Source organism: Myotis davidii, unplaced genomic scaffold (assembly GCF_000327345.1).
Source record: "Myotis davidii unplaced genomic scaffold, ASM32734v1 scaffold79, whole genome shotgun sequence".
Classification (NCBI taxonomy): Eukaryota; Metazoa; Chordata; class Mammalia; order Chiroptera; family Vespertilionidae; genus Myotis; species Myotis davidii.
In genome coordinates, this window is record NW_006294339.1 from 3,874,084 (window position 1) to 3,888,193 (window position 14,110).

Genomic DNA, 14,110 nt, shown 5'->3' on the forward strand with positions numbered 1-14,110 from the left:
CAGCCAGAGGCTGGTAACTTGTTTGGGTTTTATCTTATTGATCTTGCCTTTCCTGGGATTTAGTGTTCAACTCTTGCCTGGAATCAAATTCTATGTCTAGGCTAAGTCAGTAAAACAGAAAATCTCTTGTAAGCATTTGCCTGGTTTTGCAATGTTTGATGCAATTTATGAATCAAAAGTCTTGCAAGACCAAGGGATCAAATACACATTAGGCCAACCTGTAGAAGTTGGGAAAAAGAGCCAAGGGCCACCCATGGTCAAATCCTTGAACTCTGTGAATTTAGGTTAAAAAAAATTGGCTTTAAGTTTTATTTTTCAGCCCCACTCCCTGGACACAATTTTCTGATTTTCCCCCATTTTTTTCATAACCAGCAATGCCACAACTTGGAGAACTATGGTTTTTCTATTAACCTTGCAATCTCAAAGTACAGTTGGCTGAAAAGATTACTGGCTTCCAGTTCCCCACAGATGACTGTGAGGTCCCACTCTCCAGCATATCTCCCCAACTATAAACAGAAATATAAGAGTCTCCAAGATCCATTCTAGCTCAATAGGTTAATTCATTTCTTCCCTGTGGGTGCCATCCTAGAGCAGTGGTCAATGCAAAACCCATTTTTTCCCTACTACGCATCAACCATGGTTGTCTTCTCTATTATCCACCAGTTAGCATCAGTGACTTATTGACTATATTCAGGCTCTTCAGTTTGACATTCAAGGTCCTCTGTAATCTGCCACAGTTACCATGTTGTAAGTATTATTTCCCTCAATCCCAGGTTCAATAGACTATTTTCTATTTCCACCAAGTGCCATGTACGTTCAGCATTTATGTTTTTGCCACATGTCTCTAGTGTCCTCTCTTTATGTCAGCATTTAGTGAAATCCTATGTATGATGCCCCCAGACACAGGACCATAAAAGCCCTTGTTTGGTATATCAGAGGATTCTGCAACAAGTCACCTGTTCTGCTCCTTCTTCTTCCTCATTGATCCCTGCTTTTGGATATTTGGAATTTGCTCATGTTCCTATAATGAGCCTTGGGTATGCACTTGAAACCATGTTTTGGTAACTTTTGGGGGACTCTAGTGAAATCTAAGCCTGGAAGTTATTGCTTGCTTCTTCCTCCAATCTTAGAATAGTAACCGTAAGCCCTCCCCACCCCCAATTATTTAACTGATTTCCTTACAACTCATTGAAAGACTTAGCTAAAGCCATCTACTGGTCTATCTGGGCTCCTTTTTCCAAGAGCTGGGCCATCAGAGGTGCTTCCCTCCTATTCGGTCTTTCTCCTATTGTCACTTACTGCATCCACCCTCTGTCACCTGCCCTGTCCTGTCAGCTCTGGAAATGACTGGATCCTAGAAAGCCCATGTCTGAATGCTGCCATCACACCTGGGTGAGGCCAGTGGCCATCTCACTTAAGGACATGCAATAATAAAGAAACTTCTGAGTGTTTTAGATTTTAGGAAGCCATGTCCTGTAAGAGCAGTCTTATATGAAGGACCAGAGTCTTAAAATGTAAAGTTCCTAGTGTTTTTCGAGCCATCTCCTTTTAAAAGCTTTACAAGAACATTGTATCTTTGGTCAGAAGCTTAGCTCTTTTATGGCATAGATGTTCTTTAAAAATAAGCTTTGTGGTCAGATGTATATGGCTCCAAATAGTAGTGCTGCAGGTTTATTTCTGCATTACCTAGTGTCAGGTACTTAATCTCTCTGAGTACCAGTGTCCTCACCTACAAAATGGTGTTGGTCTTACCTCCATAACTGGACATTGCGGGGGAATATATGAGTCGGTTATATGTGAAAGTCTACACACAGCCACTGCCCCACACACTTTGGCTCCTTTACATTCTTTCAATAACAGTCTTTTCCTGGAACTAAAACACAAATTCCATTCTGGGAAAGGGCTTCTCAAGTTTGAAGACTGCCTGTTGGTTAGTAGTAGCCAGACCAAAGTGGGTCCTTGAGTGTCAATCAGGGGAGTTCAGATCTTTGAACCTTTACCTTCTCATTGCCTATGGCTGCCTGAGTCACAGATCTGTCTTAATTAGTATGCATAGCCATCCAATTTCAACATGTTCTCACTGAAACTTTTAACCACAGGGATCTTGGGAGACCTCTGTCTGAACCTCTGTGGGTAGGAAAGGGAGGTGGAGCTCAGAGAGGGCTTGTTTAGGAAGGTCTCATAATGGACTGGTCTATGCTAGGAGGATTTCAAAGCAATTGTATGTGCTTTTCTCATTTTATTTCTGTGTGTGTATAGTGAATATGTGTATTTATTGTGATTGTAGCTGCTACTGCTACTATTACTATTATTATTACTATTAATGGTACTATTACTATTACATACTGCTAAAGATAGTTGATATGTGTCATAACAGAGTGGTTAAGGTCATGGTCATTGAAGCCAGACTGACTGCTTCAAAGCCACGCCGAGGTTTTTCATCTAATTGAATGAAAATATGAACAGTACTTATTTCATGGGGTGGTTCTGGGTCTTAAACATATCAATATACATGAAGAGCTTAAAGAAGTATTTGGTCAGAGTAAGCACTGTATAAGTTGTAGCTACTGTATTGTCTCAATATTATTATTATTATTAAGACAATACAGTAATTATGGACGAAATTAATTATCTTTAATTTCAGGTTAAGGAATTTAGCCTTCAATTGATAGTGAGAACATTAACCCTTCAAATGCCCAGGATGTTTGCTACTTACAATTTATGGTGATGTGTATATTATTATAGCATTGTGTGAAATTTCCTGCACTAGACTCAGTTTCTTAGTCACAGGACCAGGCCTGACATGTAGCAGAAGGACAAAAAAAGTGCTAGAGGGTCCATGCTTCTCAAATTTGAGAATACTTACATGTGGGAGGAATGGTGGCATGTCAGCACAGTATAAAAAGAGCTAAAGGAGAAAGATATCGCATTTTCACAGACTATCACATTTACAAGGGAAATAAAGTAAAGCTTTAAGTAACAGTGGACATCTAGAAATACTCTGAAATAGAAGTTCAAGTTTGCATGACTCTTGGGTAAGCCATTAGTTCTCAGAAGACCCTTGCACGGGTCTGCTTTGGGCTCTTCCTCTAGGACCCTCGGGGACACCTTATGGCTTTCCTCTGTCCTTTAGGCACCTTTGGAGTTAATGTTTGAGAAGTGCTGTCTTGCTTCATACTCTGAGAAGCAATTAGAGAAGATAGTAGGTTGAGTAAGGCTTTGAAGGGTAAGCAGATGTTCTGAAGGCAACAGGTTTCTAAGGAGAAGAACAACATGATCAGAGAGATTTTTTTAAAGATCATGGGGTCAGCATTTAGCAGTGAATAGGAGGTGAAAGAGACTAGAGGCAGGGAGACCAGTTCAGAGGCTTCTGTAGTTGTCCAGAGGTAAGAGGAAGATGTCAACTGGTGGTAGGATAATCCTCATGAGGCTATAGCAACAGGCTGGAGAGAATAGTTAATGTAGTAGAAGTGGGGACCACGAGCATTTGGGCCACTTCATGTAACTGACTTGTGCTTTCAGGCCATCTTGTATATACTATTTCCATTTGATAATGGAGTGCAGCTGTGCCTGCCCAACTTTATGGCTTGACAGGTTAGACAACATCCAGTTTATTATGGGAAGCTCAGGTCAAATGTTAACTTGGAGGCACATAGCTAAGCATTCAGCATTTATTAAGGAGCAGTAGCAATGGTATAGGGATGGAGAGAACACTGTAAGTAAAAGGAGGCAAGAATGACCTTGTGAGGTAAAAGTGAAACTGAGGGTTCTTATGACTTTGAATAAATTTAGTTTTAAATCCTAGCTCTAGAAATCCTCTCTCTCTCTACCCTTTAGAGACCTAGCCTTTTCTTAGGATAATCACCAAGGCTTGGAGGCAGCAGAAGACAGTAGCCCACACGTGACCAATGGTCAGGACCTCTGGCGGGCTAAAATAACATCGTGACTTAAGTTACATTTCAGTTCCTGAGCCATAAGGTGGACCAATTCCCATGAGACCCAACAGAAGATGCAGAAACAGACCTCAGAGCTGTCTTTAAGACTTGAAGAAATGATTTATTATCCTTACCTTACCTTACCTTGGACCAATCAGCTTCCAGCACAACCCAGAACCCCTAACCCAAGGTATCTGGTGATTTTGGCCTATATAATCTATAACCTACATGCCATCGGGATTTCAGGCTTTTGGAGCATTAGCTTCCTGTTTTCCTGGATGGTGCTATTCTTGATAAAATATTTCTCCATTAAATTCCCAGTGTCTAGTGTTTGGCTCTGCCAAGACCTGGTGGACAAACTCTTTCTATTCTATAACAGAAGTAACGCAACATGCCATTTGTCTAAGACACACAATACCCAAAGAGATAGGGCGAAACCAGGGTATATATAATCTTTGGGAGGTTACAAGATAAACTTTATGTTTTCTTTTTTTTGTGTTTAATTAAAACATGCTGGGTGTGGAATGGGTACTAGAGATAGTATGTTAGGAGTTCAGAGAAGGGAATGGTAGCTATGGGCTAGGTGTGGTGGAGAGGTGGGGAACAGAGAATCTTCTAAAGGAGATGGCACTTGACCTGAACCTCAAAGACTTGGTAGGACTTTAGGGAAATGGAAGAACATTCCAGACAGGAAAAAGGCATTGAGCCTGAAGTCCTTAAAATAATACAACTTGGCTCCTGACTTTGATTCATGGGGGAGGAATTCACCCAAGGCCATCAGCCAAGTGGAAGAGCTCTAAGGTCAAGGACTGTACATTTTTTGTAGCATTTCTCATTTGTTTGAGCTTAAATGAAGCCGAACCCTGCAGGAAAATGAGCACATGTTACACATCCCCAAAGCCAGGAGGCTTCATGGCCAGGAAACTATGCTGATGGGATAGTAATGCAAATGACTAATGCACCCTCCTAGGTCTCCTGTGGTTTGAGACCCCAGGAATCTGGGGCAGGCAGGAGACAAACAGGCTGTGGCTCCAAGTGAGGTGATGAAACAAGAGGCAGCCCAGAGTGGTGAAGAGTGTTCTGGAAATTACAAGAGGGTTCTTATCCAGGGGCCCTGAATAAGTCAGGTTACTTCTCTGGGCTTCAGTTTTCTCATTAAGATCTTGATTTGATATCCTAGAAAGCCATGAATTACCAGCAAGTGTATGCACCATTAGCCAGGACTATATCTTAATGATGGATACTAAAACCACATACAGACCCACTCTTAGGGACAAGTCATTTCACTCATGTTTCTGCTCATCCTTTAAGATCCAGTTGGCTGGCCGAAACCGGTTTGGCTCAGTGGATAGAGCGTCGGCCTGCGGACTGAAGGGTCCCAGGTTCGATTCCGGTCAAGGGCATGTACCTGGGTTGCGGGCACATCCCCAGTAGGAGATGTGCAGGAGGCAGCTGATCGATGTCTCTCTCTCATCGATGTTTCTAACTCTCTATCTCTCTCCCTTCCTCTCTGTAAAAAATCAATAAAATATATTAAAAAAAAAAAGATCCAGTTGGCTGTCTTCTTCATTGGGAAGCTCTGACTCCCACACACAGAGCTCATCACTATCTCTACTGTCTTGTGTTCATGCATAATTGTCACAATAGGGACCTTGCAAGGAATTGTCAAAAGGGCCATCTTCTCTTTTTCCCCTATGGGCATTTCAAAGGTAGGCAAGTCTTTGAATTAAGTTCTTCAGAGCAGAATTCTCTGCCTCTGATACTGGGCCTGTCCAACAAAGGGGTGGATGAAAGATACAGTGGCCATGAGAGATAGGAAATTGCTCCTAATAAAGTTGGAGAGACTTATCTGTTATGTGGCCTGTGTGAGTGGGCAACCTTTTCATCTGCTTGAGAGTCAACATATGTTTATCATGAGGTTGGGATTCTAGATATTCTGGAAAACAACCTCCTGATTTACATTTCTCCCCTAGCCCTCTACATTACAGTTACAATATTAGAAAGAAAACAGGACACAGAGTTAGAAAGTCATGGGTTCAAACCCAAGGACCACCATTTGCTTGCTATGTTTTCTTAGGAAATTCACTTAACCTGTCTGAGCCTTCATTTCTTCATTTACAAAATTCAATAATAAGAATGACTCCAAAGGCTTACTATGAAGATGAAGTGAAGCAATATATGTAAAACTAGCACAGTCAAAGTTATACAAGTATAAACTCAATGCCTACTATGTGTCAGTCTGACACCCATATACAAGTGGGTTTCCCCGCAAGTTATTTGGAAAGTCAGGGAAAATGGAGTTTTCTCCTAGGCAGAGGGGCTGGAGGTAAATTTACTTTCTCCCCCTGATAATATTATAGCAGAAAAGGATTGCAAGTGGGTAGGTAAGGCCAGGCCTGCTCTAGGCCTGGCAGGCATGCAGCTGGGCTTTGCTGTTATCCATTCTGGTGCCAAAAGCGCTCATCCACAAAGCAGGGCTTCACCCCCAGGAAACCACAGGAGCAGCTGTCCCCAGCTGTGCTTCCCCAATGTGACTTTGCTCTGCTGAGGCAAACACTGTGTGTGACCTACCGCCCGCCATGCCCCCTGCTCTTTGGCCAACAGGGACTCTTCTCAGAGCACCCTCTGCAACAATGCGAGTCAGGTGACAGTCGCTGAACTACTCAGTGTCAGGCTGTTTGGTCAATCTGTGTTTGTTCATTGAATTTTCACCAGTGATGTAGGAATGTGAGGGATAAATATGTCACATGGGCTTCTTAAGGAAGGAGACTGACTTAAAGCCTTTTTAGCTCATTCATCACAAGTTTCCATTGATGGCTGTATGTTCATGGTCCACGATGCACATGGGATCCCATTTGGTGATCCAAAATCACATGCTAATTGGTTTTCTAGACTGTAGGTTTTTTACTGTTTTATTCTTTGATGTTTAAGCTTCTTAAGTTGACAGCACTTGATTTGCTAACTTCTTCTTAGTTTTCATTTACATTGCAATTGTCTCAGCCAAAGGAAGTCTCCCTGGTGTATCTCACATGTGAGCCCTTTACGTCTGTAGTTAAAATTCCCATGATTCTTTGCTAATAGAGCTTGGAGGGTCTTGGAAACTATTTGATAAAACCCAGACATTTTATGAATGTAGTAATTTGGGTTTAGAAGAAAAGGAAATGACTTTGCTATTATAATAAATCACAATCATAATAAGCAAGCATTATGATTATGACTAATATTTCTGCATATGTTGTATAAAGCTTTAAAATTTATAAATTATTTTTACTTAACTGATCTTGTTTGAAAACCATAGCAACATCAGGAAAACAGGACAGAGAATATTCTCATGTTTCAGGTGAGAAATAATCTCAAATGAAGTGAATTGCTCACTAGTTTTGTTTATTGCTTTGAAGGGCATTATAAAGCCAAGTTCAAGGAATCAGACAGATCAGAGTTCAAGGTCTTTTTCTACTCCTGGTAGAAGTGTGACTTTGGATAAATTATTTAACTCATCTGAATCTCAGTATCTCTATCTGAAAAACAGACTTTTGTATAATTATTGATCACCTATTAGTACTTATTTTAAAAAATGGTGGTTATTAAAACAGATCACTCTGACTTTTTTTTACCTCAACTTCCTACCAATGAGGCCTATATGGTTGTCTGCTGCTCTCAGAGACGTAAGGTATCACTTTAGTTTAGAGTTCATTCCTTTGCCAAATAAAGACTCATCCCTCTCCCTTAATGGGTGACCTCCTAGTCATGGGCAAGGAAAAATAAAGCATAAGTTATGAAGAGTTACTACAGCCAAAGGCATCCTTCATGATTAAAGGCTAAACAAACAAATCTTTAGAGAAAAGTAGAATGTTTCTTTACAACAATAAAAACAACCTTCTGCAGTAACATACACTGGCTGTTTTGAAGCTCTTTTTCTACTCCAAGGTCAGACAGAGGCTGAGACTTCATTATTCTTTCATCTCTGGAATTTACTCCATTTGTAGCTCTGTAAGAACCAACTCTTCTCTGTGGCCACCAAAAAAGCTGATTCCATTCCTGCCTGCATTACTGGTGTGCAGCTTCCAGTAGCATCTCTCTCACAGTCACAGTCCCTTGCCTCTGCAGGTTCCTTCAATCTAATTGCAAACAGAACTTACCATCTTATGCTCCCCCAGCTCCCTCTGAATCTCAGTCTCAGTGAATGACACCAGCATCTCTTCTGTCAATCAAAACAAATCTGGCAGTTACCTTTGAATGGCAGAGGTAAGAGATAACCATGTTCTTTTGAGTTTACCTTTGAGGTGTCTACCAAATTCAGCCCCCATTTTAAAATCCTAATTCCACTATCCTCATTATAACCACTCTCATTTTCCACATTAACTGTTAAAAGACTCTCCCAGCCTGCCTTCAAAAGATCAATATCACTGAAGAGCAATCTTGAGACACTTCACAGGTCCTATCATGGATGTCTTCATCTGCTATGTTAAGGAGTTAAGAATTTATTTGATAAGTAATAGGAAACCAAATGATGGTGTCAGATTTTCATTTTAGAAAAATCACTCTAGCTGCAATTATAGATGCTAAATTAAATGGTAAAGCATAGAGGTCACAGGTCAGGCTAAAGAGATTATTCAGTAACAATGTAGCTGAAAGGCGACCAGAATCTTAGGTAGAGTGGTGGTGGTAAAGATGGAACAGAGGAGACCGTTTGAAAAGTAGTGATGTGTAAAACTTAAAGGATTGATGCTTGATAGAGATTAGGGGATATGGGAGACCCAGATCTTGGATGACAAGATTTTTTTTTTGTCTTGGAATGGATGAAAACATTTGCATTGAAAAACAAAAACTCAATAAAATGAGCTTTCTTCAAATACCTCAAAAGCTGTCATAAAACCAAAACAAACCATGTATTAATTCACATTCTGAATCCCTTCTGAAAGTAAAACAAAAAAGGGTGAGGTTAGGAGAGGTAGATTTGAGTATGATATAAGAGTTTTCTAAAATGTTGCTCCCAAATGGCTCCAATGGGATGTTCATTGGTTCACAGACAGGTCCAGTTCCTAGCTGTATAATATGAGGTGAATCATTGTTGAACATGAAGATTCCTTCAAACATGGTGTTTCTGGGATTCTCCAAGTTCCAGAGGGTCAAACTTATGAAGAGGCACAAAGATGCCCTGAAGACAGTGCTTGGCTGGCAATATGGTGGCCAATATTCTGGTTCCAGTTCTGAGCTTGCCTAACTTACAGGGTGACAGTAAGTTGTTTCCCCTCTGGACTCTAATACCCACCTACCTAAAAGATGAGGACTTGAAGTAAATAATAATGAAAAGAAAACTAAAATAGTAATCACCCAGTGAATGGTAGCTGCTGTTATTGTGGCCAAGAATCATGTCCTGTGTTTCATACATATCATGTTCTTTAAGCCTTGCAAATGGCACTGTATTATTAATTTCTCTACTTTCCTAATGAGAAGCCTGGAGCTCACAGAGATTATATCTTCTATCATTTTTACACTTTGTTATTCGATAGTCTTAACGCCGATGAGATTGGAGCTGGGTCTTGATATTGTAGATTCTAGAGAAAAGGCTCACAGAGTGCTTCTGAAGTCCCTGCCTTTCTGTGGTTTGACTATTCCATCTTCCCTGGATTCTCTAAGAGACACCAAGATCCCTTGTTCAAACTAGGCTGTATTTCAAATCAAGAACCATAACAATATACTAATTGTCAAGGAAGTTAAAGCTGGGTAGAGGACTTGATTATAAACACAAAAGGCACAAATGATGTGTTTGTCTCTCCCTTGAGGTCAGATACCAAGTCTGATTACCTTTGTTTACTCAGTGCCTAGCTCAGGTCAGGCACCTCAGTCACTCTGCTAGTAGTTGTTGAATGAAATACTTCATAGTGGTTATAGAAAAATATATTCATAATATTTAGTACAGTATATGTACAATTCACATTTATGAGTATAGAACTAAGCCCAGAAAAATAGAAAAAAGACAGATTTGTAAGGAAAAAATTTGTGAGGAAAAAATGTGACATGCTCATCGCATCCAACTGGAGCTCTCCAACAGGCATCTGGATACTAATACACAGCGTGTTAGAGGAGGAATGGAACTGGATTTAAAAATTTTTCAGTGTCTAGATAGGTGGCATTTAAATTCATGGGGCCAGATGAAGTCATCTAAGTAGTAAAGGTAAATAGAAAATAGGAAACAATCAAAGAAAGAATCCAGAATCTTTCCAATATAGAAAATGGGAAGACTCAGAGGTCCCAACAAAGGGGACTGAAAAATTGTAGCAAAATATATCGGAGAAAAACCAGGAGCCGAGAGAAGTGTCTCAGAAGCCAACTGAAAAAAATACTTTAAGAAGGAAGTGGTCAGCTAGTTCAAATGCTGCTAATAGTTGAAGATAATGAGACTCTTCCATAGTATTTGGCAATGTGAAGGTCATTGGTAATATTGATGAGAGCAGTTCAGAAGTGTTGTGGGTGAACATCCGCATGGAATGGTGAGCAATCATTTGCTTGATCGATCTTCCACAATCCCATCCCTTTTTCTCAATCTGTTCTACTTTGCAGAGAAATACAGTTTCTAATGTCCTTTACCAACTGGATTCAGACCAGATTGAATTTACAGTAGACAATGGCAGGAGATTAGAGGGCAGAAGAAGCCAGAGTATTCTTCTCCCATTCTTCCTGCTTCTCCTCCATGGATCTGGCTACCACTAAACAATGTTCTCTCTGTGGTCCCAGCTCCCACTTGTAGGCTCACTGAGGTTCCACTTCCATGGAGCTCTGGAAGCAGTATCTCCTCCCTCTTTCTCTCAAGTCCTATCAATATAAGTAACTTTCTCTTGTGACTAATATTGGAGTTTCCTCACCTTCCCTTGGTCAATCTTGTCTCTCTTCCCCTTGCAGAGCCCACTCTCATACAAATCTGATTGTATTCATCCATTTTTGGTCAGCAGAATCCTGGGTCTACATTCCACACATTCTGGGCCATCATCCAGGCATCCTTGTGGTTTCCAAGAACATTTTTGAGAAGGACATGGGGACCCAAGCCCCAAGAACAACAGTTCCTTGGGTGTTTCTGGGATGGCTCATGGTATGAGCCTCTTTCTTTTGACCTGGGGTAGAAACACTCCTCTCAAGTCATAAGCCCTTCCTCAGATGTGGTGGGCAGGCTTGTCCACAGGAAAGGTTTAAGCAAATAGACCTGCCACCACAGTTTCCAAGTGTCCCATCCTAGGAAAGCTAAAAGAAGGCAACACACATAAATTAACTCAGCATGCTTTGCATACGAGTGGGAGGCAAATTTAGTGGGCCACAGAAATGGGAAGGGGAGCCCCAACTTCACCCAAATAAATCTTTTTCCAGATTAACCACGAGTTTCTATATTTTAAAATCCTAAGATTCTGAGCTTCTTAGACTTTGAGGGTTTTGGGGGTGTAATTCTTGTGTCTCTAAGGTATCCCCAGTCTATAAACATAAGTTGTGACCTCTTAATAATAATTACACACATTTTTCTATCTATATTCCCCACTTGCTTCTGTAGGCTCATTGACCATCCTGGATGTCTTACTGCTGGCCTGGCTCTTCTGTCCCCCAACACTCCCTGATGGATGGGGCCTCTTTCATGGCTCTGGTTGACACAGGGCTCCAATGACACTGCTTTCTCCACTTCTCCCTTTAGACTGAGCAGTAGAAAAAGCCTCCTGCAGGTGCCTCCCATTCTTTGTTGGTTCACTTAACCCTCCCTGTGTTTCTGTAAAAAGCCCTTTTATTAAAGTATTATTCATTTAAGCCTTGTTGAGTCTGTCATCTCTTTCATTCCAAGGCCATGACAGTACTTCTTGGAGTTCCAGAAAGAACTTGAGTACATTTAAGCAAATGTTTAGCATTGATTGCATGCCTGCTCTGGGTCAGGCACACAGCTTCCTCTCTTGTTCTCACTGCCCTCACTGAGGTGTGTGGCTGAGAAGGCACTAGAAGACCTACCTCTCAAGGTTGGGTTCCACTTGGCTGTGTCATGTACTACCCTTCTCCTGATGATCCGAAGGCTGCAATCTCATATTGTGCCAATGTGGACTCATGGTTCTTATAGTGTTCACTGTACCAAGGGCGCTCTAGTTCTGCTCAGAATTGAGGAGAACATCCCTCTCTTCTACTGTCACCATCTCACTAAGCACAGCTGGCCCAGTGTTTTACAGAATATCCTAATTCCCCAGAACAATAGGACCCTTTTTTTCCCCCTGGAAGCCTCTTCCATAGTCTCTGACACAGGTATGAGCAACTGGGCCAGGAGCTGTAAGAGGATTGGGATAAAAAGTATACTATGACTAAGTCTGGGCAACACTGGGTTAAAAAAAAAGACAAAAAGGGAGTATTTTGAACTACTCAGAACGTTTCAGTGGACTGAGAATTTCTAAAGAGGCCCCATTGGGAACAGTATCTGCCCATGTTATTTGATTATGGAAAACTTCCTTCAAAGGAGTATTGCATGGGCCACTCCACCTCCCACCCTGCTGCTGCTGCCACCAACCCACTTTCTTGGTGCCCAAGCCTGGTCACCATGCCACAACAAGAGTGACTTGTCCTGTTTCAAAATAGAGGTCCATGGAAAGACTTTCAGCTCTGAAAAGGAAGAAGCTGATTATTGGAAAGATCTTACTATGACCTACAAGTAAAGGGCAGAGAAAACACAAAAGGAGCTCTGAGAATTCCAGGAGGGAAGCTGAGAATATGAAGCTGAATTGGAGATGCAGCTGCAATAAATTGAAACCAGCAACAGAGACCTCCTATCAGAAAATAACCACCTTCACATGGAGCTAGAAACCACCAAGGAGGAGTCAGAGACGTAGCATTCTGAAAGCTACTGGCAGATCTCCGCCTTAGAGAATGACCTTGCCCAGACAAAGGCAATTAAAGATCAGCTGCAGAAATATATCCAAGAGCTGGGAAGAACTGGAGAGCACTTGAATCAAACCATTGAAAGAAATGCCTCCCCAGAGAGCGAGCTTGACAAGAAGAATCTCCTAGAATCTGTTCAGCAACTGAAGGAGGAAGCCAGAGATCTGCAACAGGAATTAGCTGTGCAGCAAAAGTAGGAGAAACCCAGGGCCCCCTAGCCCGGCTCTATAAAAGCTGAAAGGACAGATGGCTGTGCAGGCCATTGACTTGGTGCTGTCCACTCCCATAGTTCATTGGGGACCCAGCTCTAACTCATGGGGACATTCAGATGTGGTCTGGATGATAGCATGGGTGGGAGCCCCTCATGCCTGCGACCTGGATCTCAGCCCTCCACCTCATGGCAGACCTGCTGTGGAAAGTAGGGGCACTGGAGTCACATCTTGCTGGAACTTCATGTATACAAGTAAACAATCCCCAAACTAAACAAGTGGCCAGACCTCAGGGTGGGGGAGCAAGAACAGAGATGGCCCTGACAGACAGCCCAGCAGCACCAGCATGCCTCTGGACGACAAAGCCTTGGCAAAATGCCTGGAATATGGGAAGGTGCTTTCAAATCTGTCTTCACCATTGCTGATGTCAGCTCAGGGTGTAGTCAAGATGCTGCTTTAGGAAATTCACAGAACCAAAGCCACTGGCATCTGTGTGGGAGTTGTTACCTTTCTTCCTTTATTTTTTAAAAAAATACATTTTATTGATGTCAAAGAAAGGAAGGGAGAGGGAGAGAGAGATAGAAATATCAATGAAGAGAGAGGATCATTGATTGACTGACTTATCCATGCCCCCTACTGGGGATTGAGCCCATAATCCGGGCATGTACCCTGACTGGGAATCTAACCCTGACCTCCTGGTTCATAGATCAATGCTCAACCACTGGGCCACACTGGCCAGGCCCTTCCAGTATTCACATTAGGTTTTTGTTTTCTTAAGTTAGTTTGAGAAATAGAGGTAAGCAGGCACACTAACCAGTGACAGAGGCCATCACCTGTGGCCCCTGGTGGTTGATTCTGTGAAATGTTGTCTCTTAATCCCCAGCTTCCTTGTTGGTGTGCTGCAGAGGGATAGGGACAAACTGGCCCCCCTGGAAAGGGCTCTGAGGTTTGGTAACCAGGCTACCCCATCATTTTGAGCTGACCTGAGTTCTGCTTGGTCCTGGGAGGTGTTTTTAATGTCTGGAGACACCTGACGAGTGAGTGGCATCTGAGACCGCCTCAGGCTCATCC

General features: G+C 42.0%; 1 pseudogene; it reads left to right on the plus strand.

The window, feature by feature from the left end:
• The first annotated feature begins 9,118 nt into the window (after positions 1–9,118).
• LOC102763816 lies at positions 9,119–13,499 on the plus strand (annotated as a pseudogene).
• The last annotated feature ends 611 nt before the right edge of the window (positions 13,500–14,110 follow it).